This window comes from Narcine bancroftii, chromosome 1 (assembly GCF_036971445.1).
Source record: "Narcine bancroftii isolate sNarBan1 chromosome 1, sNarBan1.hap1, whole genome shotgun sequence".
Taxonomy (NCBI): domain Eukaryota; kingdom Metazoa; phylum Chordata; class Chondrichthyes; order Torpediniformes; family Narcinidae; genus Narcine; species Narcine bancroftii.
This window is the reverse complement of record NC_091469.1, coordinates 312,918,030-312,943,230: the sequence shown is the minus strand read 5'-3', so window position 1 is coordinate 312,943,230 and position 25,201 is coordinate 312,918,030.

The window sequence follows — 25,201 nt, the reverse complement described above, 5'->3', positions numbered from 1 at the left end:
CAGAGGTTGCGAATCAGAGGCAGGGAATCAGAGGCGGGGAATCAGAGGCCGGGAATGAGTGGCAGGGAATCAGATATGCGGAATCAGAGATGGGGAATCAGAGGAAGGGAATCAGAGGCGGGGAATCAGAGGCAGGGAATCAGAGGCCGGGAATCATAGGCGGGGAATCAGATATGGGGAATCAGAGGTGGGGAATCAGAGGCAGGGAATCAGATGTGCGGAATCAGAGATGGGGAATCAGAGGCAGAGAATCAGAATCAGAAGCGGGGAATAAGATTACGGGAATCAGAGGTGGGGAAACAGAGTCCGGGAATCAGAGATGGGGAATCAGAGGCGGGGAATGAGATATTGGGAATCAGAGGCGGGGAATCAGAGGCAGGGAAACAGAGGCGGAGAATCAGATATGGGGAATCAGAGATGGCGAATCAAAGGCGTTGAATCAGAGATGGGGAATCAGAGGCGGGGAATGAGAGGCGGGGAATCAGATATGGGGAATCAGAGGTGGCGAATCAAAGGCGCTGAATCAGAGGCCGGGAATCAGAGGCCGGGAATGAGAGGCCGGGAATCAGAGGCTGGAAATCAGAGGCCGGGAATCAGAGGTGGGGAATAAGAGGCACGGAATCAGATGTGCGGTATCAGAGATGGGGAATCACAGGCAGGGAATCAGAGGCGGGGAATGAGAGGCGCGGAATCAGAGGCAGGGAATCGGATGTGCGGAATCAGAGATGGGGAATCAGAGGTGGGGAATCAGAGTCCGGGAATCAGAGATGGGGAATTAGAGGCGGGGAATCAGAGGCGGGGAAACCTAGGTGGGGAATCAGATATGGGGAATCAGAGGTGGGGAATCAGAGGTGCTGAATCAGAGATGGTGAATCAGAGGCGGGGAATCAGAGGCAGGAAATCAGACATGGGGAATGAGAGGCTGGGAATCAGACACGGGGAATCAGAGGTGGGGAATCAGAGGTGGGGAATCAGAGGTGGGGTATCAGAGTTGGGGAATCAGAGGCGGGGAATCAGATATGGGGAAACAGAGGCGGGGAATCAGAGGCAGGGAAACAGAGGCGGGGAATCAGATATGGGGAATCAGAGGAGGGGAATCAGAGGTTGGGAATCAGAGGCAGGGACTCAGAGGTTGGGATTCAGATGCAGGGAATCAGATGCGGGGAATAAGAGGTGGGGATTCAGAGGCGAGGAATCAGAGGCAGGGAATCAGAGTTGGGGAATCAGAGGCAGGGAATTAGATATGGGGAAACAGAGGTGGGGAATTAGAGGCGGGGAAATAGAGGCCGGGAATAAGAGGCCGAGAATCAGAGGTGGGTAATCAGAGTCCGGGAATCAGAGGCGGGGAATGAGATATGGGGAATTAGAGGCGGGGAATCAGAGGCGGGGAAACAGAGGCGGGGAATCAGATATGGGGAATCAGAGGTGGCGAATCAAAGGCGGTGAATCAGAGATGGGGAATCAGAGGCGGGGAATCAGAGGCAGGGAATCAAACACGGGGAATGAGAGACGGGGAATCATAGCTGGGGAATCAGAGGCGGGGAATCAGAGTTGGGGAATCAGAGGCGGTGAATCAGATATGGGGAAACAGAGGCGGGAAATCAGAGGCGGGGAAACAGAGGCGGGGAATCAGATATGGGGAATCAGAGGTGGGGAATCAGATATGGGGAAACAGAGGCGGGGAATCAGAGGCGGGGAAACAGAGGCGGGGAATCAGATATGGGGAATCAGAGGTGGGGAATCAGTGGTTGGGAATCAGAGGCAGGGAATCAGATATGGGGAATCAGAGGTTGGGAATCAGATGTGCGGAATCAGATATGGGGAATCAGAGTCCGGGAATCAGAGATGGGGAATCAGAGGCGGGGAATGAGATATGGGGAATCAGAGGCGGGGATTCAGAGGCAGGGAATCAGATGTGCGGAATCAGAGATGGGGAATCAGAGTCCGGGAATCAGAGATGGGGAATCAGAGGCGGGGAAAGAGATATGGGGAATCAGAGGTGGGGAATCAGAGGCGGGGAAACAGATGCTGGGAATCAGATATGGGGAATCAGAGGTGGCGAATCAATGGCGCTGAATCAGAGATGGGGAATCAGATGCGGGGAATCAGAGGCGGGGAATCAGAGCTGGGGAATCAGAGGCGGGGAATCAGATTTGGGGAATCAGAGGCAGGGAATTAGATATGGGGAAACAGAGGAGGGGAATCAGAGGCGGGGAAACAGAGGCGTGGAATCAGATATGGGGAATCAGAGGTGGGGAATAAGTGGCAGGGAAGCAGAGGCGGGGTATCAGAGCTGGGGAATCAGAGGCGGGGAATCTGAGTTGGGTTATCAGAGGAGGGGAATCAGATATGGGGAAACATGCGGGGCATCAGAGGCGGGGAAACAGAGGCGGGGAATCAGATATGGGGAATCAGAGGTGGGGAATCAGAGGCAGGGAATCAGATGTGCGGAATCAGAGATGGGGTATCAGAGGCATGGAATCAGAATCAGAAGCGGAGAATCAGAGGCCGGGAATCAGAGGCCGGGAATCAGATGCCGGGAATAAGAGGCCGGGAATCAGAGGTGGGGAATCTGAGTCCGGGAATCAGAAATGGGGAATCAGAGGCGGGGAATGAGATATGGGGAATCAGAGGCGGGGAATCAGAGGCGGGGAAACAGAGGCGGGGAATCAGATATGGGGAATCAGAGGTGGCGAATCAAAGGCGCTGAATCAGAGATGGGGAATCAGAGGCGGGGAATCAGAGGCAGGGAATCAAACACAGGGAATCAGAGGTGGGGAATCAGAGTTGGGGAATCAGAGGCGGGGACTCAGATATTGGGGAAACAGAGGCGGGGAATCAGAGGCGGGGAAACAGAGGCGGGGAATCAGAGGCGGGGAATGAGTGGCAGGGAATCAGATATGCGGAATCAGAGATGGGGAATCAGAGGAAGGGAATCAGAGGCGGGGAATCAGAGGCAGGGAATCAGAGGCCGGGAATCAGATATGGGGAATCAGAGGTGGCGAATCAAAGGCGCTGAATCAGAGATGGGGAATCAGAGGCGGGGAATCAGAGGCAGGGAATCAAACACAGGGAATCAGAGGTGGGGAATCAGAGTTGGGGAATCAGAGGCGGGGACTCAGATATTGGGGAAACAGAGGCGGGGAATCAGAGGCGGGGAAACAGAGGCGGGGAATCAGAGGCGGGGAATGAGTGGCAGGGAATCAGATATGCGGAATCAGAGATGGGGAATCAGAGGAAGGGAATCAGAGGCGGGGAATCAGAGGCAGGGAATCAGAGGCCGGGAATCATAGGCGGGGAATCAGATATGGGGAATCAGAGGTGGGGAATCAGAGGCAGGGAATCAGATGTGCGGAATCAGAGATGGGGAATCAGAGGCAGAGAATCAGAATCAGAAGCGGGGAATAAGAGGACGGGAATCAGAGGTGGGGAAACAGAGTCCGGGAATCAGAGATGGGGAATCAGAGGCGGGGAATGAGATATTGGGAATCAGAGGCGGGGAATCAGAGGCAGGGAAACAGAGGCGGAGAATCAGATATGGGGAATCAGAGATGGCGAATCAAAGGCGTTGAATCAGAGATGGGGAATCAGAGGCGGGGAATCAGAGGCGGGGAATCAGAGTTGGGGAATCAGAGGCGGGGAATCAGATATGGGGAAACAGAGGTGGGGAATCAGAGGCGGGGAAACAGAGGTGGGGAATCAGATATGGGGAATCAGAGGTGGCGAATCAAAGGTTGTGAATCAGAGATGGGGAATCAGAGGCGGGGAATCAGAGGCAGGGAAACAAACACGGGGAATCAGAGGCGGGGAATCAGAGCTGGGGAATCAGAGGCGGGGAATCAGAGTTGGGGAATCAGAGGCGTGGAATCAGATATGGGGAAACAGAGGCGGGGAATCAGAGGCGGGGAATCAGAGGCAGGGAATCAGAGGTCGGGAATCAGAGGCGGGGAATCAGATATGGGGAATCAGAGGTGGGGAATCAGAGGCAGGGAATCAGATGTGCGGAATCAGAGGTGGGGAATCAGAGTCCGGGAATCAGAGATGGGGAATCAGAGGCGGGGAATGAGATATTGGGAATCAGAGGCGGGGAATCAGAGTTGGGGAATCAGAGGCGGGGAATCAGATATGGGGAAACAGAGGTGGGAAATCAGAGGCGGGGAAACAGAGGTGGGGAATCAGATATGGGGAATCAGAGGTGGGGAATCAGAGGTTGGGAATCAAACACGGGGAATGAGAGACGGGGAATCATAGCTGGGGAATCAGAGGCGGGAAATCAGAGTTGGGGAATCAGAGGCGGGGAATCAGATATGGGGAAACAGAGGCGGGGAACAGAGGCGGGGAATCAGATATGGGGAATCAGAGGCGGGGAATCAGAGGCGGGGAAACAGAGGCGGGGAATACGAGGCGGGAAACACAGGCGGGGAATCAGATATGGGGAATCAGAGGTGGGGAATCAGTGGTTGGGAATCAGAGGCAGGGAATCGGATATGGGGAATCAGAGGTGGGGAATCAGTGGTTGGGAATCAGAGGCAGGTAATCAGAGGCGGGGAATCAGAGGCGGGGAATCAGAGGCAGGGAATCAGATGTGCGGAATCAGAGATGGGGAATCAGAGTCCGGGAATTAGAGATGGGGAATCAGAGGCGGGGAATGAGATATGGGGAATCAGAGGCGGGGAATCAGAGACGGGGAAGCAGTTGCGGGGAATCAGAAATGGGGAATCAGAGGTGGCGAATCAAAGGCGCTGAATCAGAGATGGGGTATCAGAGGCGGGGAATCAGAGTTGGGGAATGAGAGGCGGGGAATCAGAGTTGGGGAATGAGAGGCGGGGAATCAGAGGCGGGGAAACAGAGGCGGGGAATCAGAGGCGGGGAAACAGAGGCGGGGAATCAGATATGGGGAATCAGAGGTGGGGAATCAGAGGTTGCGAATCAGAGGAAGGGAATCAGAGGTGGGGAGACAGAGGCGGGGAATCAGAGGCAGGGTATCAGATGTGCGGAATCAGAGATGGTGAATCAGAGGCGGGGAATCAGAGGCGGGGAATCAGAGGCAGGGAATCAGAGGCCGGGAATCAGAGGCGGGGAATCAGATATGGGGAATCAGAGGTGGGGAATCAGAGGCAGGGAATCAGATGTACGGAATCAGAGATGGGGAATCAGAGGCAGAGAATCAGAATCAGAAGCGGGGAACAAGAGGCCGGGAATCAGAGGTGGGGAATCAGATTCCGGGAATCAGAGATGGGGAATCAGAGGCAGGGAATGAGATATTGGGAATCAGAGGCGGGGAATCAGAAGCAGGGAAACAGAGGCGGGGAATCAGATATGGGGAATCAGAGGTTGGGAATCAGAGGCAGGGAATCAGAGGTGGGGAATCAGAGGCAGGGAATCAGATGCGGGGAATCAGAGGCGGGGAATCAGAGCTGGGGAATCAGAGGCGGGGAATCAGAGTTGGGGAATCAGAGGCCGGGAATTAGATATGGGGAAACAGAGGAGGGGAATCAGAGCGGGGAAACAGAGGCGGGGAATCAGATATGGGGAATCAGAGGTGGGGAATAAGTTGCAGGGAAACAGAGGCCAGGTATCAGAGCTGGGGAATAAGAGGCGGGGAATCTGAGTTGGGGTATCAGAGGCGGGGAATCAGATATGGGGAAACAGAGGCGGGAATCAGAGGTGGGGAAACAGAGGCGGGGAATCAGATATGGGGAATCAGATGTGGGGAATCAGAGGCAGGGAATCAGATGTGCGGAATCAGAGATGGGGAATCAGAGGCTTGGAATCAGAATCAGAAGCGGGGAATCAGAGGCCGGGAATCAGAGGCCGGGAATCAGATGCCGGGAATAAGAGGCCAGGAATCAGAGGTGGGGAATCAGAGTCCGGGAATCAGAGATGGGGAATCAGAGGCGGGGAATGAGATATGGGGAATCAGAGGTGGGGAATCAGAGGCGGGGAAACAGAGGCGGGGAATCAGATATGGGGAATCAGAGGTGGCGAATCAAAGGGTGTGAATCAGAGATGGTGAATCAGAGGCGGGGAATCAGAGGCAGGGAATCAAACACGGGGAATCAGAGGCGGGGAATCAGAGCTGGGGAACCAGAGGCGGGGAATCAGAGTTGGGGAATCAGAGGCGTGGAATCAGATATGGGGAAACAGAGGCAGGGAATCAGAGGCGGGGAAACAGAGGCGGGGAATCAGATATGGGGAATCAGAGGTGGGGAATCAGATATGGGGAAACAGAGGCGGGGAATCAGAGGCGGAAAACAGAGGCGGGGAATCAGTGGTTGGGAATCAGAGGCAGGGAATCAGATATGGGGAATAAGAGGTGGGGAATCAGTGGTTGGGAATCAGAGGCAGGTAATCAGAGGCGGGGAATCAGAGGCGGGGAATCAGAGGCAGGGAATCAGATGTGCGGAATCAGAGATGGGGAATCAGAGTCCGGGAATCAGAGATGGGGAATCAGAGGCGGGGAATGAGATATGGGGAATCAGAGGCGGGGAATCAGAGGCGGGGAAACAGATGCGGTGAATCAGATATGGGGAATCAGAGGTGGCGAATCAAAGGCGCTGAATCAGAGATGGGGAATCAGAGGCGGGGAATCAGAGGCAGGGAATCAAACACGGGGAATCAGAGGCGGGGAATCAGAGTTGGGGAATCAGAGGCGGGGAATCAGAGGCGGGGAAACAGAGGCGGGGTATCAGATATGGGGAATCAGAGGTGGGGAATCAGATGTTACGAATCAGAGGCAGTGAATCAGAGGCGGGGAATCAGAGGCGGGGAATGAGAGGCAGGGAATCAGATGTGCGGAATCAGAGATGGGGAATCAGAGGCAGGGAATCAGAGGCGGGGAATCAGAGGCAGGGAATCAGAGGCCGGGAATCAGAGGCGGGGAATCAGATATGGGGAATCAGAGGTGGGGAATCAGAGGCAGGGTATCAGATGTGCGGAATCAGAGATGGGGAGTCAGAGGCAGAGAATCAGAATCAGAAGCGGGGAATAAGAGGCCGTGAATCAGAGGTGGGGAATCAGAGTCCGGGAATCAGAGATGGGGAATCAGAGGCGGGGAATGAGATATTGGGAATCAGAGGCGGGGAATCAGAGGCAGGGAAACAGAGGCGGGGAATCAGATATGGGGAATCAGAGGTTGGGAATCAGAGGCGGGGAATCAGAGTTGGGGAATCAGAGGCGTGGAATCAGATATGGGGAAACAGAGGCGGGGAATCAGAGGCGGGGAATCAGAGGCAGGGAATCAGAGGTCGGGAATCAGAGGCGGGGAATCAGATATGGGGAATCAGAGGTGGGGAATCAGAGGCAGGGAATCAGATGTGCGGAATCAGAGGTGGGGAATCAGAGTCCGGGAATCAGAGATGGGGAATCAGAGGCGGGGAATGAGATATTGGGAATCAGAGGCGGGGAATCAGAGTTGGGGAATCAGAGGCGGGGAATCAGATATGGGGAAACAGAGGTGGGAAATCAGAGGCGGGGAAACAGAGGTGGGGAATCAGATATGGGGAATCAGAGGTGGGGAATCAGAGGTTGGGAATCAAACACGGGGAATGAGAGACGGGGAATCATAGCTGGGGAATCAGAGGCGTGGAATCAGAGTTGGGGAATCAGAGGCGGGGAATCAGATATGGGGAAACAGAGGCGGGGAACAGAGGCGGGGAATCAGATATGGGGAAACAGAGGCGGGGAATCAGATATGGGGAATCAGAGGTGGGGAATCAGTGGTTGGGAATCAGAGGCAGGGAATCAGATATGGGGAATCAGAGGTTGGGAATCAGATGTGCGGAATCAGATATGGGGAATCAGAGTCCGGGAATCAGAGATGGGGAATCAGAGGCGGGGAATGAGATATGGGGAATCAGAGGCGGGGATTCAGAGGCAGGGAATCAGATGTGCGGAATCAGAGATGGGGAATCAGAGTCCGGGAATCAGAGATGGGGAATCAGAGGCGGGGAAAGAGATATGGGGAATCAGAGGTGGGGAATCAGAGGCGGGGAAACAGATGCTGGGAATCAGATATGGGGAATCAGAGGTGGCGAATCAAAGGCGCTGAATCAGAGATGGGGAATCAGATGCGGGGAATCAGAGGCGGGGAATCAGAGCTGGGGAATCAGAGGCGGGGAATCAGATTTGGGGAATCAGAGGCAGGGAATTAGATATGGGGAAACAGAGGAGGGGAATCAGAGGCGGGGAAACAGAGGCGTGGAATCAGATATGGGGAATCAGAGGTGGGGAATAAGTGGCAGGGAAGCAGAGGCGGGGTATCAGAGCTGGGGAATCAGAGGCGGGGAATCTGAGTTGGGTTATCAGAGGAGGGGAATCAGATATGGGGAAACATGCGGGGCATCAGAGGCGGGGAAACAGAGGCGGGGAATCAGATATGGGGAATCAGAGGTGGGGAATCAGAGGCAGGGAATCAGATGTGCGGAATCAGAGATGGGGTATCAGAGGCATGGAATCAGAATCAGAAGCGGAGAATCAGAGGCCGGGAATCAGAGGCCGGGAATCAGATGCCGGGAATAAGAGGCCGGGAATCAGAGGTGGGGAATCTGAGTCCGGGAATCAGAAATGGGGAATCAGAGGCGGGGAATGAGATATGGGGAATCAGAGGCGGGGAATCAGAGGCGGGGAAACAGAGGCGGGGAATCAGATATGGGGAATCAGAGGTGGCGAATCAAAGGCGCTGAATCAGAGATGGGGAATCAGAGGCGGGGAATCAGAGGCAGGGAATCAAACACAGGGAATCAGAGGTGGGGAATCAGAGTTGGGGAATCAGAGGCGGGGACTCAGATATTGGGGAAACAGAGGCGGGGAATCAGAGGCGGGGAAACAGAGGCGGGGAATCAGAGGCGGGGAATGAGTGGCAGGGAATCAGATATGCGGAATCAGAGATGGGGAATCAGAGGAAGGGAATCAGAGGCGGGGAATCAGAGGCAGGGAATCAGAGGCCGGGAATCAGATATGGGGAATCAGAGGTGGCGAATCAAAGGCGCTGAATCAGAGATGGGGAATCAGAGGCGGGGAATCAGAGGCAGGGAATCAAACACAGGGAATCAGAGGTGGGGAATCAGAGTTGGGGAATCAGAGGCGGGGACTCAGATATTGGGGAAACAGAGGCGGGGAATCAGAGGCGGGGAAACAGAGGCGGGGAATCAGAGGCGGGGAATGAGTGGCAGGGAATCAGATATGCGGAATCAGAGATGGGGAATCAGAGGAAGGGAATCAGAGGCGGGGAATCAGAGGCAGGGAATCAGAGGCCGGGAATCATAGGCGGGGAATCAGATATGGGGAATCAGAGGTGGGGAATCAGAGGCAGGGAATCAGATGTGCGGAATCAGAGATGGGGAATCAGAGGCAGAGAATCAGAATCAGAAGCGGGGAATAAGAGGACGGGAATCAGAGGTGGGGAAACAGAGTCCGGGAATCAGAGATGGGGAATCAGAGGCGGGGAATGAGATATTGGGAATCAGAGGCGGGGAATCAGAGGCAGGGAAACAGAGGCGGAGAATCAGATATGGGGAATCAGAGATGGCGAATCAAAGGCGTTGAATCAGAGATGGGGAATCAGAGGCGGGGAATCAGAGGCGGGGAATCAGAGTTGGGGGATCAGAGGCGGGGAATCAGATATGGGGAAACAGAGGTGGGGAATCAGAGGCGGGGAAACAGAGGTGGGGAATCAGATATGGGGAATCAGAGGTGGCGAATCAAAGGTTGTGAATCAGAGATGGGGAATCAGAGGCGGGGAATCAGAGGCAGGGAAACAAACACGGGGAATCAGAGGCGGGGAATCAGAGCTGGGGAATCAGAGGCGGGGAATCAGAGTTGGGGAATCAGAGGCGTGGAATCAGATATGGGGAAACAGAGGCGGGGAATCAGAGGCGGGGAATCAGAGGCAGGGAATCAGAGGTCGGGAATCAGAGGCGGGGAATCAGATATGGGGAATCAGAGGTGGGGAATCAGAGGCAGGGAATCAGATGTGCGGAATCAGAGGTGGGGAATCAGAGTCCGGGAATCAGAGATGGGGAATCAGAGGCGGGGAATGAGATATTGGGAATCAGAGGCGGGGAATCAGAGTTGGGGAATCAGAGGCGGGGAATCAGATATGGGGAAACAGAGGTGGGAAATCAGAGGCGGGGAAACAGAGGTGGGGAATCAGATATGGGGAATCAGAGGTGGGGAATCAGAGGTTGGGAATCAAACACGGGGAATGAGAGACGGGGAATCATAGCTGGGGAATCAGAGGCGGGAAATCAGAGTTGGGGAATCAGAGGCGGGGAATCAGATATGGGGAAACAGAGGCGGGGAACAGAGGCGGGGAATCAGATATGGGGAATCAGAGGCGGGGAATCAGAGGCGGGGAAACAGAGGCGGGGAATCAGATATGGGGAATCAGAGGTGGGGAATCAGATATGGGGAAACAGAGGCGGGGAATACGAGGCGGGAAACACAGGCGGGGAATCAGATATGGGGAATCAGAGGTGGGGAATCAGTGGTTGGGAATCAGAGGCAGGGAATCGGATATGGGGAATCAGAGGTGGGGAATCAGTGGTTGGGAATCAGAGGCAGGTAATCAGAGGCGGGGAATCAGAGGCGGGGAATCAGAGGCAGGGAATCAGATGTGCGGAATCAGAGATGGGGAATCAGAGTCCGGGAATTAGAGATGGGGAATCAGAGGCGGGGAATGAGATATGGGGAATCAGAGGCGGGGAATCAGAGACGGGGAAGCAGTTGCGGGGAATCAGAAATGGGGAATCAGAGGTGGCGAATCAAAGGCGCTGAATCAGAGATGGGGTATCAGAGGCGGGGAATCAGAGGCAGGGAATCAAACACGGGGAATCAGAGGCGGGGAATCAGAGTTGGGGAATGAGAGGCGGGGAATCAGAGGCGGGGAAACAGAGGCGGGGAATCAGAGGCGGGGAAACAGAGGCGGGGAATCAGATATGGGGAATCAGAGGTGGGGAATCAGAGGTTGCGAATCAGAGGAAGGGAATCAGAGGTGGGGAGACAGAGGCGGGGAATCAGAGGCAGGGTATCAGATGTGCGGAATCAGAGATGGTGAATCAGAGGCGGGGAATCAGAGGCGGGGAATCAGAGGCAGGGAATCAGAGGCCGGGAATCAGAGGCGGGGAATCAGATATGGGGAATCAGAGGTGGGGAATCAGAGGCAGGGAATCAGATGTACGGAATCAGAGATGGGGAATCAGAGGCAGAGAATCAGAATCAGAAGCGGGGAACAAGAGGCCGGGAATCAGAGGTGGGGAATCAGATTCCGGGAATCAGAGATGGGGAATCAGAGGCAGGGAATGAGATATTGGGAATCAGAGGCGGGGAATCAGAAGCAGGGAAACAGAGGCGGGGAATCAGATATGGGGAATCAGAGGTTGGGAATCAGAGGCAGGGAATCAGAGGTGGGGAATCAGAGGCAGGGAATCAGATGCGGGGAATCAGAGGCGGGGAATCAGAGCTGGGGAATCAGAGGCGGGGAATCAGAGTTGGGGAATCAGAGGCCGGGAATTAGATATGGGGAAACAGAGGAGGGGAATCAGAGCGGGGAAACAGAGGCGGGGAATCAGATATGGGGAATCAGAGGTGGGGAATAAGTTGCAGGGAAACAGAGGCCAGGTATCAGAGCTGGGGAATAAGAGGCGGGGAATCTGAGTTGGGGTATCAGAGGCGGGGAATCAGATATGGGGAAACAGAGGCGGGAATCAGAGGTGGGGAAACAGAGGCGGGGAATCAGATATGGGGAATCAGATGTGGGGAATCAGAGGCAGGGAATCAGATGTGCGGAATCAGAGATGGGGAATCAGAGGCTTGGAATCAGAATCAGAAGCGGGGAATCAGAGGCCGGGAATCAGAGGCCGGGAATCAGATGCAGGGAATAAGAGGCCAGGAATCAGAGGTGGGGAATCAGAGTCCGGGAATCAGAGATGGGGAATCAGAGGCGGGGAATGAGATATGGGGAATCAGAGGTGGGGAATCAGAGGCGGGGAAACAGAGGCGGGGAATCAGATATGGGGAATCAGAGGTGGCGAATCAAAGGGTGTGAATCAGAGATGGTGAATCAGAGGCGGGGAATCAGAGGCAGGGAATCAAACACGGGGAATCAGAGGCGGGGAATCAGAGCTGGGGAACCAGAGGCGGGGAATCAGAGTTGGGGAATCAGAGGCGTGGAATCAGATATGGGGAAACAGAGGCAGGGAATCAGAGGCGGGGAAACAGAGGCGGGGAATCAGATATGGGGAATCAGAGGTGGGGAATCAGATATGGGGAAACAGAGGCGGGGAATCAGAGGCGGAAAACAGAGGCGGGGAATCAGTGGTTGGGAATCAGAGGCAGGGAATCAGATATGGGGAATAAGAGGTGGGGAATCAGTGGTTGGGAATCAGAGGCAGGTAATCAGAGGCGGGGAATCAGAGGCGGGGAATCAGAGGCAGGGAATCAGATGTGCGGAATCAGAGATGGGGAATCAGAGTCCGGGAATCAGAGATGGGGAATCAGAGGCGGGGAATGAGATATGGGGAATCAGAGGCGGGGAATCAGAGGCGGGGAAACAGATGCGGTGAATCAGATATGGGGAATCAGAGGTGGCGAATCAAAGGCGCTGAATCAGAGATGGGGAATCAGAGGCAGGGAATCAGAGGCAGGGAATCAAACACGGGGAATCAGAGGCGGGGAATCAGAGTTGGGGAATCAGAGGCGGGGAATCAGAGGCGGGGAAACAGAGGCGGGGTATCAGATATGGGGAATCAGAGGTGGGGAATCAGATGTTACGAATCAGAGGCAGTGAATCAGAGGCGGGGAATCAGAGGCGGGGAATGAGAGGCAGGGAATCAGATGTGCGGAATCACAGATGGGGAATCAGAGGCAGGGAATCAGAGGCGGGGAATCAGAGGCAGGGAATCAGAGGCCGGGAATCAGAGGCGGGGAATCAGATATGGGGAATCAGAGGTGGGGAATCAGAGGCAGGGTATCAGATGTGCGGAATCAGAGATGGGGAGTCAGAGGCAGAGAATCAGAATCAGAAGCGGGGAATAAGAGGCCGTGAATCAGAGGTGGGGAATCAGAGTCCGGGAATCAGAGATGGGGAATCAGAGGCGGGGAATGAGATATTGGGAATCAGAGGCGGGGAATCAGAGGCAGGGAAACAGAGGCGGGGAATCAGATATGGGGAATCAGAGGTTGGGAATCAGAGGCGGGGAATCAGAGTTGGGGAATCAGAGGCGTGGAATCAGATATGGGGAAACAGAGGCGGGGAATCAGAGGCGGGGAATCAGAGGCAGGGAATCAGAGGTCGGGAATCAGAGGCGGGGAATCAGATATGGGGAATCAGAGGTGGGGAATCAGAGGCAGGGAATCAGATGTGCGGAATCAGAGGTGGGGAATCAGAGTCCGGGAATCAGAGATGGGGAATCAGAGGCGGGGAATGAGATATTGGGAATCAGAGGCGGGGAATCAGAGTTGGGGAATCAGAGGCGGGGAATCAGATATGGGGAAACAGAGGTGGGAAATCAGAGGCGGGGAAACAGAGGTGGGGAATCAGATATGGGGAATCAGAGGTGGGGAATCAGAGGTTGGGAATCAAACACGGGGAATGAGAGACGGGGAATCATAGCTGGGGAATCAGAGGCGTGGAATCAGAGTTGGGGAATCAGAGGCGGGGAATCAGATATGGGGAAACAGAGGCGGGGAACAGAGGCGGGGAATCAGATATGGGGAAACAGAGGCGGGGAATCAGAGGCGGGGAAACAGAGGCGGGGAATCAGATATGGGGAATCAGAGGTGGGGAATCAGATATGGGGAAACAGAGGCGGGGAATACGAGGCGGGATACACAGGCGGGGAATCAGATATGGGGAATCAGAGGTGGGGAATCAGTGGTTGGGAATCAGAGGCAGGGAATCGGATATGGGGAATCAGAGGTGGGGAATCAGTGCTTGGGAATCAGAGGCAGGTAATCAGAGGCGGGGAATCAGAGGCGGGGAATCAGAGGCAGGGAATCAGATGTGCGGAATCAGAGATGGGGAATCAGAGTCCGGGAATCAGAGATGGGGAATCAGAGGCGGGTAATGAGATATGGGGAATCAGAGGTGGGGAATCAGAGGCGGGGAAGCAGTTGCGGGGAATCAGAAATGGGGAATCAGAGGTGGCGAATCAAAGGCGCTGAATCAGAGATGGGGAATCAGAGGCGGGGAATCAGAGGCAGGGAATCAAACACGGGGAATCAGAGGCGGGGAATCAGAGTTGGGGAATGAGAGGCGGGGAATCAGATATGGGGAAACAGAGGCGGGGAATCAGAGGCGGGGAAACAAGAGGCGGGGAATCAGATATGGGGAATCAGAGGTGGGGAATCAGAGGTTGCGAATCAGAGGAAGGGAATCAGAGGTGGGGAATCAGAGGCGGGGAATCAGAGGCAGGGAATCAGATGTGCGGAATCAGAGATGGTGAATCAGAGGCGGGGAATCAGAGGCGGGGAATCAGAGGCAGGGAATCAGAGGCCGGGAATCAGAGGCGGGGAATCAGATATGGGGAATCAGAGGTGGGGAATCAGAGGCAGGGAATCAGATGTACGGAATCAGAGATGGGGAATCAGAGGCAGAGAATCAGAATCAGAAGCGGGGAATAAGAGGCCGTGAATCAGAGGTGGGGAATCAGATTCCGGGAATCAGATATGGGGAATCAGAGGTTGGGAATCAGAGGCAGGGAATCAGAGGTGGGGAATCAGAGGCAGGGAATCAGATGCGGGGAATCAGAGGCGGGGAATCAGAGCTTGGGAATCAGAGGAGGGGAATCAGAGTTGGGGAATCAGAGGCCGGGAATTAGATATGGGGAAACAGAGGAGGGGAATCAGAGCGGGGAAACAGAGGCGGGGAATCAGATATGGGGAATCAGAGGTGGGGAATAAGTTGCAGGGAAGCAGAGGCCAGGTATCAGAGCTGGGGAATAAGAGGCGGGGAATCTGAGTTGGGGTATCAGAGGCGGGGAATCAGATATGGGGAAACAGAGGCGGGGGATCAGAGGTGGGGAAACAGAGGCGGGGAATCAGATATGGGGAATCAGATGTGGGGAATCAGAGGCAGGGAATCAGATGTGCGGAATCAGAGATGGGGAATCAGAGGCTTGGAATCAGAATCAGAAGCGGGGAATCAGAGGCCGGGAATCAGAGGCCGGGAATCAGATGCCGGGAATAAGAGGCCAGGAATCAGAGGTGGGGAATCAGAGTCCGGGAATCAGAGATGGGGAATCAGAGGCGGGGAATGAGATATGGGGAATCAGAGGTGGGGAATCAGAGGCGGGGAAACAGAGGCGGGGAATCAGATATGGGGAATCAGAGGTGGCGAATCAAAAGTTGTGAATCAGAGATGGTGAATCAGAGGCGGGGAATCAGAGGCAGGGAATCAAACACGGGGAATCAGAGGCGGGGAATCAGAGCTGGGGAACCAGAGGCGGGGAATCAGAGTTGGGGAATCAGAGGCGTGGAATCAGATATTGGGAAACAGAGGCAGGGAATCAGAGGCGGGGAAACAGAGGCGGGGAATCAGAGGCGGGGAAACAGAGGCGGGGAATCAGATACAGGGAATGAGATATTGGGAATCAGAGGCGGGGAATCAGAAGCAGGGAAACAGAGGCGGGGAATCAGATATGGGGAATCAGAGGTTGGGAATCAGAGGCAGGGAATCAGAGGTGGGGAATCAGAGGCAGGGAATCAGATGCGGGGAATCAGAGGCGGGGAATCAGAGCTGGGGAATCAGAGGCGGGGAATCAGAGTTGGGGAATCAGAGGCCGGGAATTAGATATGGGGAAACAGAGGAGGGGAATCAGAGCGGGGAAACAGAGGCGGGGAATCAGATATGGGGAATCAGAGGTGGGGAATAAGTTGCAGGGAAGCAGAGGCCAGGTATCAGAGCTGGGGAATAAGAGGCGGGGAATCTGAGTTGGGGTATCAGAGGCGGGGAATCAGATATGGGGAAACAGAGGCGGGGGATCAGAGGTGGGGAAACAGAGGCGGGGAATCAGATATGGGGAATCAGATGTGGGGAATCAGAGGCAGGGAATCAGATGTGCGGAATCAGAGATGGGGAATCAGAGGCTTGGAATCAGAATCAGAAGCGGGGAATCAGAGGCCGGGAATCAGAGGCCGGGAATCAGATGCCGGGAATTAGAGGCCAGGAATCAGAGGTGGGGAATCAGAGTCCGGGAATCAGAGATGGGGAATCAGAGGCGGGGAATGAGATATGGGGAATCAGAGGTGGGGAATCAGAGGCGGGGAAACAGAGGCGGGGAATCAGATATGGGGAATCAGAGGTGGCGAATCAAAGGTTGTGAATCGGAGATGGTGAATCAGAGGCGGGGAATCAGAGGCAGGGAATCAAACACGGGGAATCAGAGGCGGGGAATCAGAGCTGGGGAACCAGAGGCGGGGAATCAGAGTTGAGGAATCAGAGGCGTGGAATCAGATATGGGGAAACAGAGGCAGGGAATCAGAGGCGGGGAAACAGAGGCGGGGAATCAGATATGGGGAATCAGAGGTGGGGAATCAGATATGGGGAAACAGAGGTGGGGAATCAGAGGTGGAAAACAGAGGCGGGGAATCAGTGGTTGGGAATCAGAGGCAGGGAATCAGATATGGGGAATCAGAGTTGGGGAATCAGTGGTTGGGAATCAGAGGCAGGTAATCAGAGGCGGGGAATCAGAGGCGGGGAATCAGAGGCAGGGAATCAGATGTGCGGAATCAGAGATGGGGAATCAGAGTCCGGGAATCAGAGATGGGGAATCAGAGGCGGGGAATGAGATATGGGGAATCAGAGGCGGGGAATCAGAGGTGGGGAAACAGATGCGGTGAATCAGATATGGGGAATCAGAGGTGGCGAATCGAAGGCGCTGAATCAGAGATGGGGAATCAGAGGCGTGGAATCAGAGGCAGGGAATCAAACACGGGGAATCAGAGGCGGGGAATCAGAGTTGGGGAATCAGAGGCGGGGAATCAGAGGCGGGGAAACAGAGGCGGGGAATCAGATATGGGGAATCAGAGGTGGGGAATCAGATGTTACGAATCAGAGGCAGTGAATCAGAGGCGGGGAATCAGAGGCGGGGAATCAGAGGCAGGGAATCAGATGTGCGGAATCAGAGATGGGGAATCAGAGGCAGGGAATCAGAGGCGGGGAATCAGAGGCAGGGAATCAGAGGCCGGGAATCAGAGGCGGGGAATCAGATATGGGGAATCAGAGGTGGGGAATCAGAGGCAGGTTATCAGATGTGCGGAATCAGAGATGGGGAGTCAGAGGCAGAGAATCAGAATCAGAAGCGGGGAATAAGAGGCCGGGAATCAGAGGTGGGGAATCAGAGTCCGGGAATCAGAGATGGGGAATCAGAGGCGGGGAATGAGATATTGGGAATCAGAGGCGGGGAATCAGAGGCAGGGAAACAGAGGCGGGGAATCAGATATGGGGAATCAGAGGTTGGGAATCAGAGGCAGGGAATCAGAAGTGGGGAATCAGAGGCTGGGAATCAGATGCGGGGAATCAGAGGCGGGGAATCAGAGCTGGGGAATCAGAGGCGGGGAATCAGATTTGGGGAACCAGAGGCAGGGAATTAGATATGGGGAAACAGAGGAGGGGAATCAGAGGCGGGGAAACAGAGGCGTGGAATCAGATATGGGGAATCAGAGGTGGGGAATAAGTGGCTGGGAAGCAGAGGCGGGGTATAAGAGCTGGGGAAACAGAGGCGGGGAATCTGAGTTGGGTTATCAGAGGAGGGGAATCAGATATGGGGAAACATGCGGGGCATCAGAGGCGGGGAAACAGAGGCGGGGAATCAGATATGGGGAATCAGAGGTGGGGAATCAGAGGCAGGGAATCAGATGTGCGGAATCAGAGATGGGGTATCAGAGGCATGGAATCAGAATCAGAAGCGGAGAATCAGAGGCCGGGAATCAGAGGCCGGGAATCAGATGCCGGGAATAAGAGGCCGGGAATCAGAGGTGGGGAATCTGAGTCCGGGAATCAAAAATGAGGAATCAGAGGCGGGGAATGAGATATGGGGAATCAGAGGCGGGGAATCAGAGGCGGGGAAACAGAGGCGGGGAATCAGATATGGGGAATCAGAGGTGGCGAATCAAAGGTTGTGAATCAGAGATGGGGAATCAGAGGCGGGGAATCAGAGGCAGGGAAACAAACACGGGGAATCAGAGGCGGGGAATCAGAGCTGGGGAATCAGAGGCGGGGAATCAGAGTTGGGGAATCAGAGGCGTGGAATCAGATATGGGGAAACAGAGGCGGGGAATCAGAGGCGGGGAAACAGAGGCGGGGAATCAGATATGGGGAATCAGAGGTGGGGAATCAGAGGTTGGGTGTCAGAGGCAGGGAATCAGAGGCGGGGAATCAGAGGCGGGGAATCAGAGGCAGGGAATCAGATGTGCAGAATCAGAGAAGGGGAATCAGAGGCAGGGAATCAGAGGCGGGGAATCAGAGGCGGGGAATCAGAGGCCGGGAATCAGAGGCCGGGAATCAGAGGCCGGGAATGAGAGGCCGGGAATCAGAGGCTGGAAATCAGAGGCCGGGAATCAGAGGTGGGGAATAAGAGGCACGGAATCAGATGTGCGGTATCAGAGATGGGGAATCACAGGCAGGGAATCAGAGGCGGGGAATCAGAGGCGCGGAATCAGAGGCAGGGAATCGGATGTGCGGAATCAGAGATGGGGAATCAGAGGTGGGGAATCAGAGTCCGGGAATCAGAGATGGGGAATTAGAGGCGGGGAATCAGAGGCGGGGAAACCTAGGTGGGGAATCAGATATGGGGAATCAGAGGTGGGGAATCAGAGGTGCTGAATCAGAGATGGTGAATCAGAGGCGGGGAATCAGAGGCAGGAAATCAGACATGGGGAATGAGAGGCTGGGAATCAGACACGGGGAATCAGAGGTGGGGAATCAGAGCTGGGGAATCAGAGGTGGGGAATCAGAGTTGGGGAATCAGAGGCGGGGAATCAGATATGGGGAAACAGAGGCGGGGAATCAGAGGCAGGGAAACAGAGGCGGGGAATCAGATATGGGGAATCAGAGGAGGGGAATCAGAGGTTGGGAATCAGAGGCAGGGACTCAGAGGTTGGGATTCAGATGCAGGGAATCAGATGCGGGGAATAAGAGGTGGGGATTCAGAGGCGAGGAATCAGAGGCAGGGAATCAGAGTTGGGGAATCAGAGGCAGGGAATTAGATATGGGGAAACAGAGGCGGGGAATTAGAGGCGGGGAATCAGAGGCCGGGAATAAGAGGCCGGGAATCAGAGGTGGGTAATCAGAGTCCGGGAATCAGAGGCGGGGAATGAGATATGGGGAATTAGAGGCGGGGAATCAGAGGCAGGGAAACAGAGGCGGGGAATCAGATATGGGGAATCAGAGGTGGCGAATCAAAGGCGGTGAATCAGAGATGGGGAATCAGAGGCGGGGAATCAGAGGCAGGGAATCAAACACGGGGAATGAGAGACGGGGAATCATAGCTGGGGAATCAGAGGCGGGGAATCAGAGTTGGGGAATCAGAGGCGCTGAATCAGATATGGGGAAACAGAGGCGGGAAATCAGAGGCGGGGAAACAGAGGCGGGGAATCAGATATGGGGAATCAGAGGTGGGGAATCAGATATGGGGAAACAGAGGCGGGGAATCAGAGGCGGGGAAACAGAGGCGGGGAATCAGATATGGGGAATCAGAGGTGGGGAATCAGTGGTTGGGAATCAGAGGCAGGGAATCAGATATGGGGAATCAGAGGTTGGGAATCAGATGTGCGGAATCAGATATGGGGAATCAGAGTCCGGGAATCAGAGATGGGGAATCAGAGGCGGGGAATGAGATATGGGGAATCAGAGGTGGCGAATCAAAGGCGCTGAATCAAAGATGGGGAATCAGAGGCGGGGAATCAGAGGCAGGGAATCAAACACAGGGAATCAGAGGTGGGGAATCAGAGTTGGGGAATCAGAGGCGGGGACTCAGATATTGGGGAAACAGAGGCGGGGAATCAGAGGCGGGGAAACAGAGGCGGGGAATCAGATATAGGGAATCAGAGGTGGGGAATCAGAGGTTGCGAATCAGAGGCAGGGAATCAGAGGCGGGGAATCAGAGGCGGGGAATGAGTGGCAGGGAATCAGATATGCGGAATCAGAGATGGGGAATCAGAGGAAGGGAATCAGAGGCGGGGAATCAGAGGCAGGGAATCAGAGGCCGGGAATCATAGGCGGGGAATCAGATATGGGGAATCAGAGGTGGGGAATCAGAGGCAGGGAATCAGATGTGCGGAATCAGAGATGGGGAATCAGAGGCAGAGAATCAGAATCAGAAGCGGGGAATAAGATTACGGGAATCAGAGGTGGGGAAACAGAGTCCGGGAATCAGAGATGGGGAATCAGAGGCGGGGAATGAGATATTGGGAATCAGAGGCGGGGAATCAGAGGCAGGGAAACAGAGGCGGAGAATCAGATATGGGGAATCAGAGATGGCGAATCAAAGGCGTTGAATCAGAGATGGGGAATCAGAGGCGGGGAATCAGAGGCGGGGAATCAGATATGGGGAATCAGAGGTGGCGAATCAAAGGCGCTGAATCAGAGGCCGGGAATCAGAGGCCGGGAATGAGAGGCCGGGAATCAGAGGCTGGAAATCAGAGGCCGGGAATCAGAGGTGGGGAATAAGAGGCACGGAATCAGATGTGCGGTATCAGAGATGGGGAATCACAGGCAGGGAATCAGAGGCGGGGAATCAGAGGCGCGGAATCAGAGGCAGGGAATCGGATGTGCGGAATCAGAGATGGGGAATCAGAGGTGGGGAATCAGAGTCCGGGAATCAGAGATGGGGAATTAGAGGCGGGGAATCAGAGGCGGGGAAACCTAGGTGGGGAATCAGATATGGGGAATCAGAGGTGGGGAATCAGAGGTGCTGAATCAGAGATGGTGAATCAGAGGCGGGGAATCAGAGGCAGGAAATCAGACATGGGGAATGAGAGGCTGGGAATCAGACACGGGGAATCAGAGGTGGGGAATCAGAGCTGGGGAATCAGAGGTGGGGTATCAGAGTTGGGGAATCAGAGGCGGGGAATCAGATATGGGGAAACAGAGGCGGGGAATCAGAGGCAGGGAAACAGAGGCGGGGAATCAGATATGGGGAATCAGAGGAGGGGAATCAGAGGTTGGGAATCAGAGGCAGGGACTCAGAGGTTGGGATTCAGATGCAGGGAATCAGATGCGGGGAATAAGAGGTGGGGATTCAGAGGCGAGGAATCAGAGGCAGGGAATCAGAGTTGGGGAATCAGAGGCAGGGAATTAGATATGGGGAAACAGAGGCGGGGAATTAGAGGCGGGGAATCAGAGGCCGGGAATAAGAGGCCGGGAATCAGAGGTGGGTAATCAGAGTCCGGGAATCAGAGGCGGGGAATGAGATATGGGGAATTAGAGGCGGGGAATCAGAGGCGGGGAAACAGAGGCGGGGAATCAGATATGGGGAATCAGAGGTGGCGAATCAAAGGCGGTGAATCAGAGATGGGGAATCAGAGGCGGGGAATCAGAGGCAGGGAATCAAACACGGGGAATGAGAGACGGGGAATCATAGCTGGGGAATCAGAGGCGGGGAATCAGAGTTGGGGAATCAGAGGCGGTGAATCAGATATGGGGAAACAGAGGCGGGAAATCAGAGGCGGGGAAACAGAGGCGGGGAATCAGATATGGGGAATCAGAGGTGGGGAATCAGATATGGGGAAACAGAGGCGGGGAATCAGAGGCGGGGAAACAGAGGCGGGGAATCAGATATGGGGAATCAGAGGTGGGGAATCAGTGGTTGGGAATCAGAGGCAGGGAATCAGATATGGGGAATCAGAGGTTGGGAATCAGATGTGCGGAATCAGATATGGGGAATCAGAGTCCGGGAATTAGAGATGGGGAATCAGAGGCGGGGAATGAGATATGGGGAATCAGAGGCGGGGATTCAGAGGCAGGGAATCAGATGTGCGGAATCAGAGATGGGGAATCAGAGTCCGGGAATCAGAGATGGGGAATCAGAGGCGGGGAAAGAGATATGGGGAATCAGAGGTAGGGAATCAGAGGCGGGGAAACAGATGCTGGGAATCAGATATGGGGAATCAGAGGTGGCGAATCAAAGGCGCTGAATCAGAGATGGGGAATCAGATGCGGGGAATCAGAGGCGGGGAATCAGAGCTGGGGAATCAGAGGCGGGGAATCAGATTTGGGGAATCAGAGGCAGGGAATTAGATATGGGGAAACAGAGGAGGGGAATCAGAGGCGGGGAAACAGAGGCGTGGAATCAGATATGGGGAATCAGAGGTGGGGAATAAGTGGCAGGGAAGCAGAGGCGGGGTATCAGAGCTGGGGAATCAGAGGCGGGGAATCTGAGTTGGGTTATCAGAGGAGGGGAATCAGATATGGGGAAACATGCGGGGCATCAGAGGCGGGGAAACAGAGGCGGGGAATCAGATATGGGGAATCAGAGGTGGGGAATCAGAGGCAGGGAATCAGATGTGCGGAATCAGAGATGGGGTATCAGAGGCATGGAATCAGAATCAGAAGCGGAGAATCAGAGGCCGGGAATCAGAGGCCGGGAATCAGATGCCGGGAATAAGAGGCCGGGAATCAGAGGTGGGGAATCTGAGTCCGGGAATCAGAAATGGGGAATCAGAGGCGGGGAATGAGATATGGGGAATCAGAGGCGGGGAATCAGAGGCGGGGAAACAGAGGCGGGGAATCAGATATGGGGAATCAGAGGTGGCGAATCAAAGGCGCTGAATCAGAGATGGGGAATCAGAGGCGGGGAATCAGAGGCAGGGAATCAAACACAGGGAATCAGAGGTGGGGAATCAGAGTTGGGGAATCAGAGGCGGGGACTCAGATATTGGGGAAACAGAGGCGGGGAATCAGAGGCGGGGAAACAGAGGCGGGGAATCAGAGGCGGGGAATGAGTGGCAGGGAATCAGATATGCGGAATCAGAGATGGGGAATCAGAGGAAGGGAATCAGAGGCGGGGAATCAGAGGCAGGGAATCAGAGGCCGGGAATCAGATATGGGGAATCAGAGGTGGCGAATCAAAGGCGCTGAATCAGAGATGGGGAATCAGAGGCGGGGAATCAGAGGCAGGGAATCAAACACAGGGAATCAGAGGTGGGGAATCAGAGTTGGGGAATCAGAGGCGGGGACTCAGATATTGGGGAAACAGAGGCGGGGAATCAGAGGCGGGGAAACAGAGGCGGGGAATCAGAGGCGGGGAATGAGTGGCAGGGAATCAGATATGCGGAATCAGAGATGGGGAATCAGAGGAAGGGAATCAGAGGCGGGGAATCAGAGGCAGGGAATCAGAGGCCGGGAATCATAGGCGGGGAATCAGATATGGGGAATCAGAGGTGGGGAATCAGAGGCAGGGAATCAGATGTGCGGAATCAGAGGTGGGGAATCAGAGTCCGGGAATCAGAGATGGGGAATCAGAGGCGGGGAATGAGATATTGGGAATCAGAGGCGGGGAATCAGAGTTGGGGAATCAGAGGCGGGGAATCAGATATGGGGAAACAGAGGTGGGAAATCAGAGGCGGGGAAACAGAGGTGGGGAATCAGATATGGGGAATCAGAGGTGGGGAATCAGAGGTTGGGAATCAAACACGGGGAATGAGAGACGGGGAATCATAGCTGGGGAATCAGAGGCGGGAAATCAGAGTTGGGGAATCAGAGGCGGGGAATCAGATATGGGGAAACAGAGGCGGGGAACAGAGGCGGGGAATCAGATATGGGGAATCAGAGGCGGGGAATCAGAGGCGGGGAAACAGAGGCGGGGAATCAGATATGGGGAATCAGAGGTGGGGAATCAGATATGGGGAAACAGAGGCGGGGAATACGAGGCGGGAAACACAGGCGGGGAATCAGATATGGGGAATCAGAGGTGGGGAATCAGTGGTTGGGAATCAGAGGCAGGGAATCGGATATGGGGAATCAGAGGTGGGGAATCAGTGGTTGGGAATCAGAGGCAGGTAATCAGAGGCGGGGAATCAGAGGCGGGGAATCAGAGGCAGGGAATCAGATGTGCGGAATCAGAGATGGGGAATCAGAGTCCGGGAATTAGAGATGGGGAATCAGAGGCGGGGAATGAGATATGGGGAATCAGAGGCGGGGAATCAGAGACGGGGAAGCAGTTGCGGGGAATCAGAAATGGGGAATCAGAGGTGGCGAATCAAAGGCTCTGAATCAGAGATGGGGAATCAGAGGCGGGGAATCAGAGGCAGGGAATCAAACACGGGGAATCAGAGGCGGGGAATCAGAGTTGGGGAATGAGAGGCGGGGAATCAGAGGCGGGGAAACAGAGGCGGGGAATCAGAGGCGGGGAAACAGAGGCGGGGAATCAGATATGGGGAATCAGAGGTGGGGAATCAGAGGTTGCGAATCAGAGGAAGGGAATCAGAGGTGAGGAGAAAGAGGCGGGGAATCAGAGGCAGGGTATCAGATGTGCGGAATCAGAGATGGTGAATCAGAGGCGGGGAATCAGAGGCGGGGAATCAGAGGCAGGGAATCAGAGGCCGGGAATCAGAGGCGGGGAATCAGATATGGGGAATCAGAGGTGGGGAATCAGAGGCAGGGAATCAGATGTACGGAATCAGAGATGGGGAATCAGAGGCAGAGAATCAGAATCAGAAGCGGGGAACAAGAGGCCGGGAATCAGAGGTGGGGAATCAGATTCCGGGAATCAGAGATGGGGAATCAGAGGCAGGGAATGAGATATTGGGAATCAGAGGCGGGGAATCAGAAGCAGGGAAACAGAGGCGGGGAATCAGATATGGGGAATCAGAGGTTGGGAATCAGAGGCAGGGAATCAGAGGTGGGGAATCAGAGGCAGGGAATCAGATGCGGGGAATCAGAGGCGGGGAATCAGAGCTGGGGAATCAGAGGCGGGGAATCAGAGTTGGGGAATCAGAGGCCGGGAATTAGATATGGGGAAACAGAGGAGGGGAATCAGAGTGGGGAAACAGAGGCGGGGAATCAGATATGGGGAATCAGAGGTGGGGAATAAGTTGCAGGGAAACAGAGGCCAGGTATCAGAGCTGGGGAATAAGAGGCGGGGAATCTGAGTTGGGGTATCAGAGGCGGGGAATCAGATATGGGGAAACAGAGGCGGGAATCAGAGGTGGGGAAACAGAGGCGGGGAATCAGATATGGGGAATCAGATGTGGGGAATCAGAG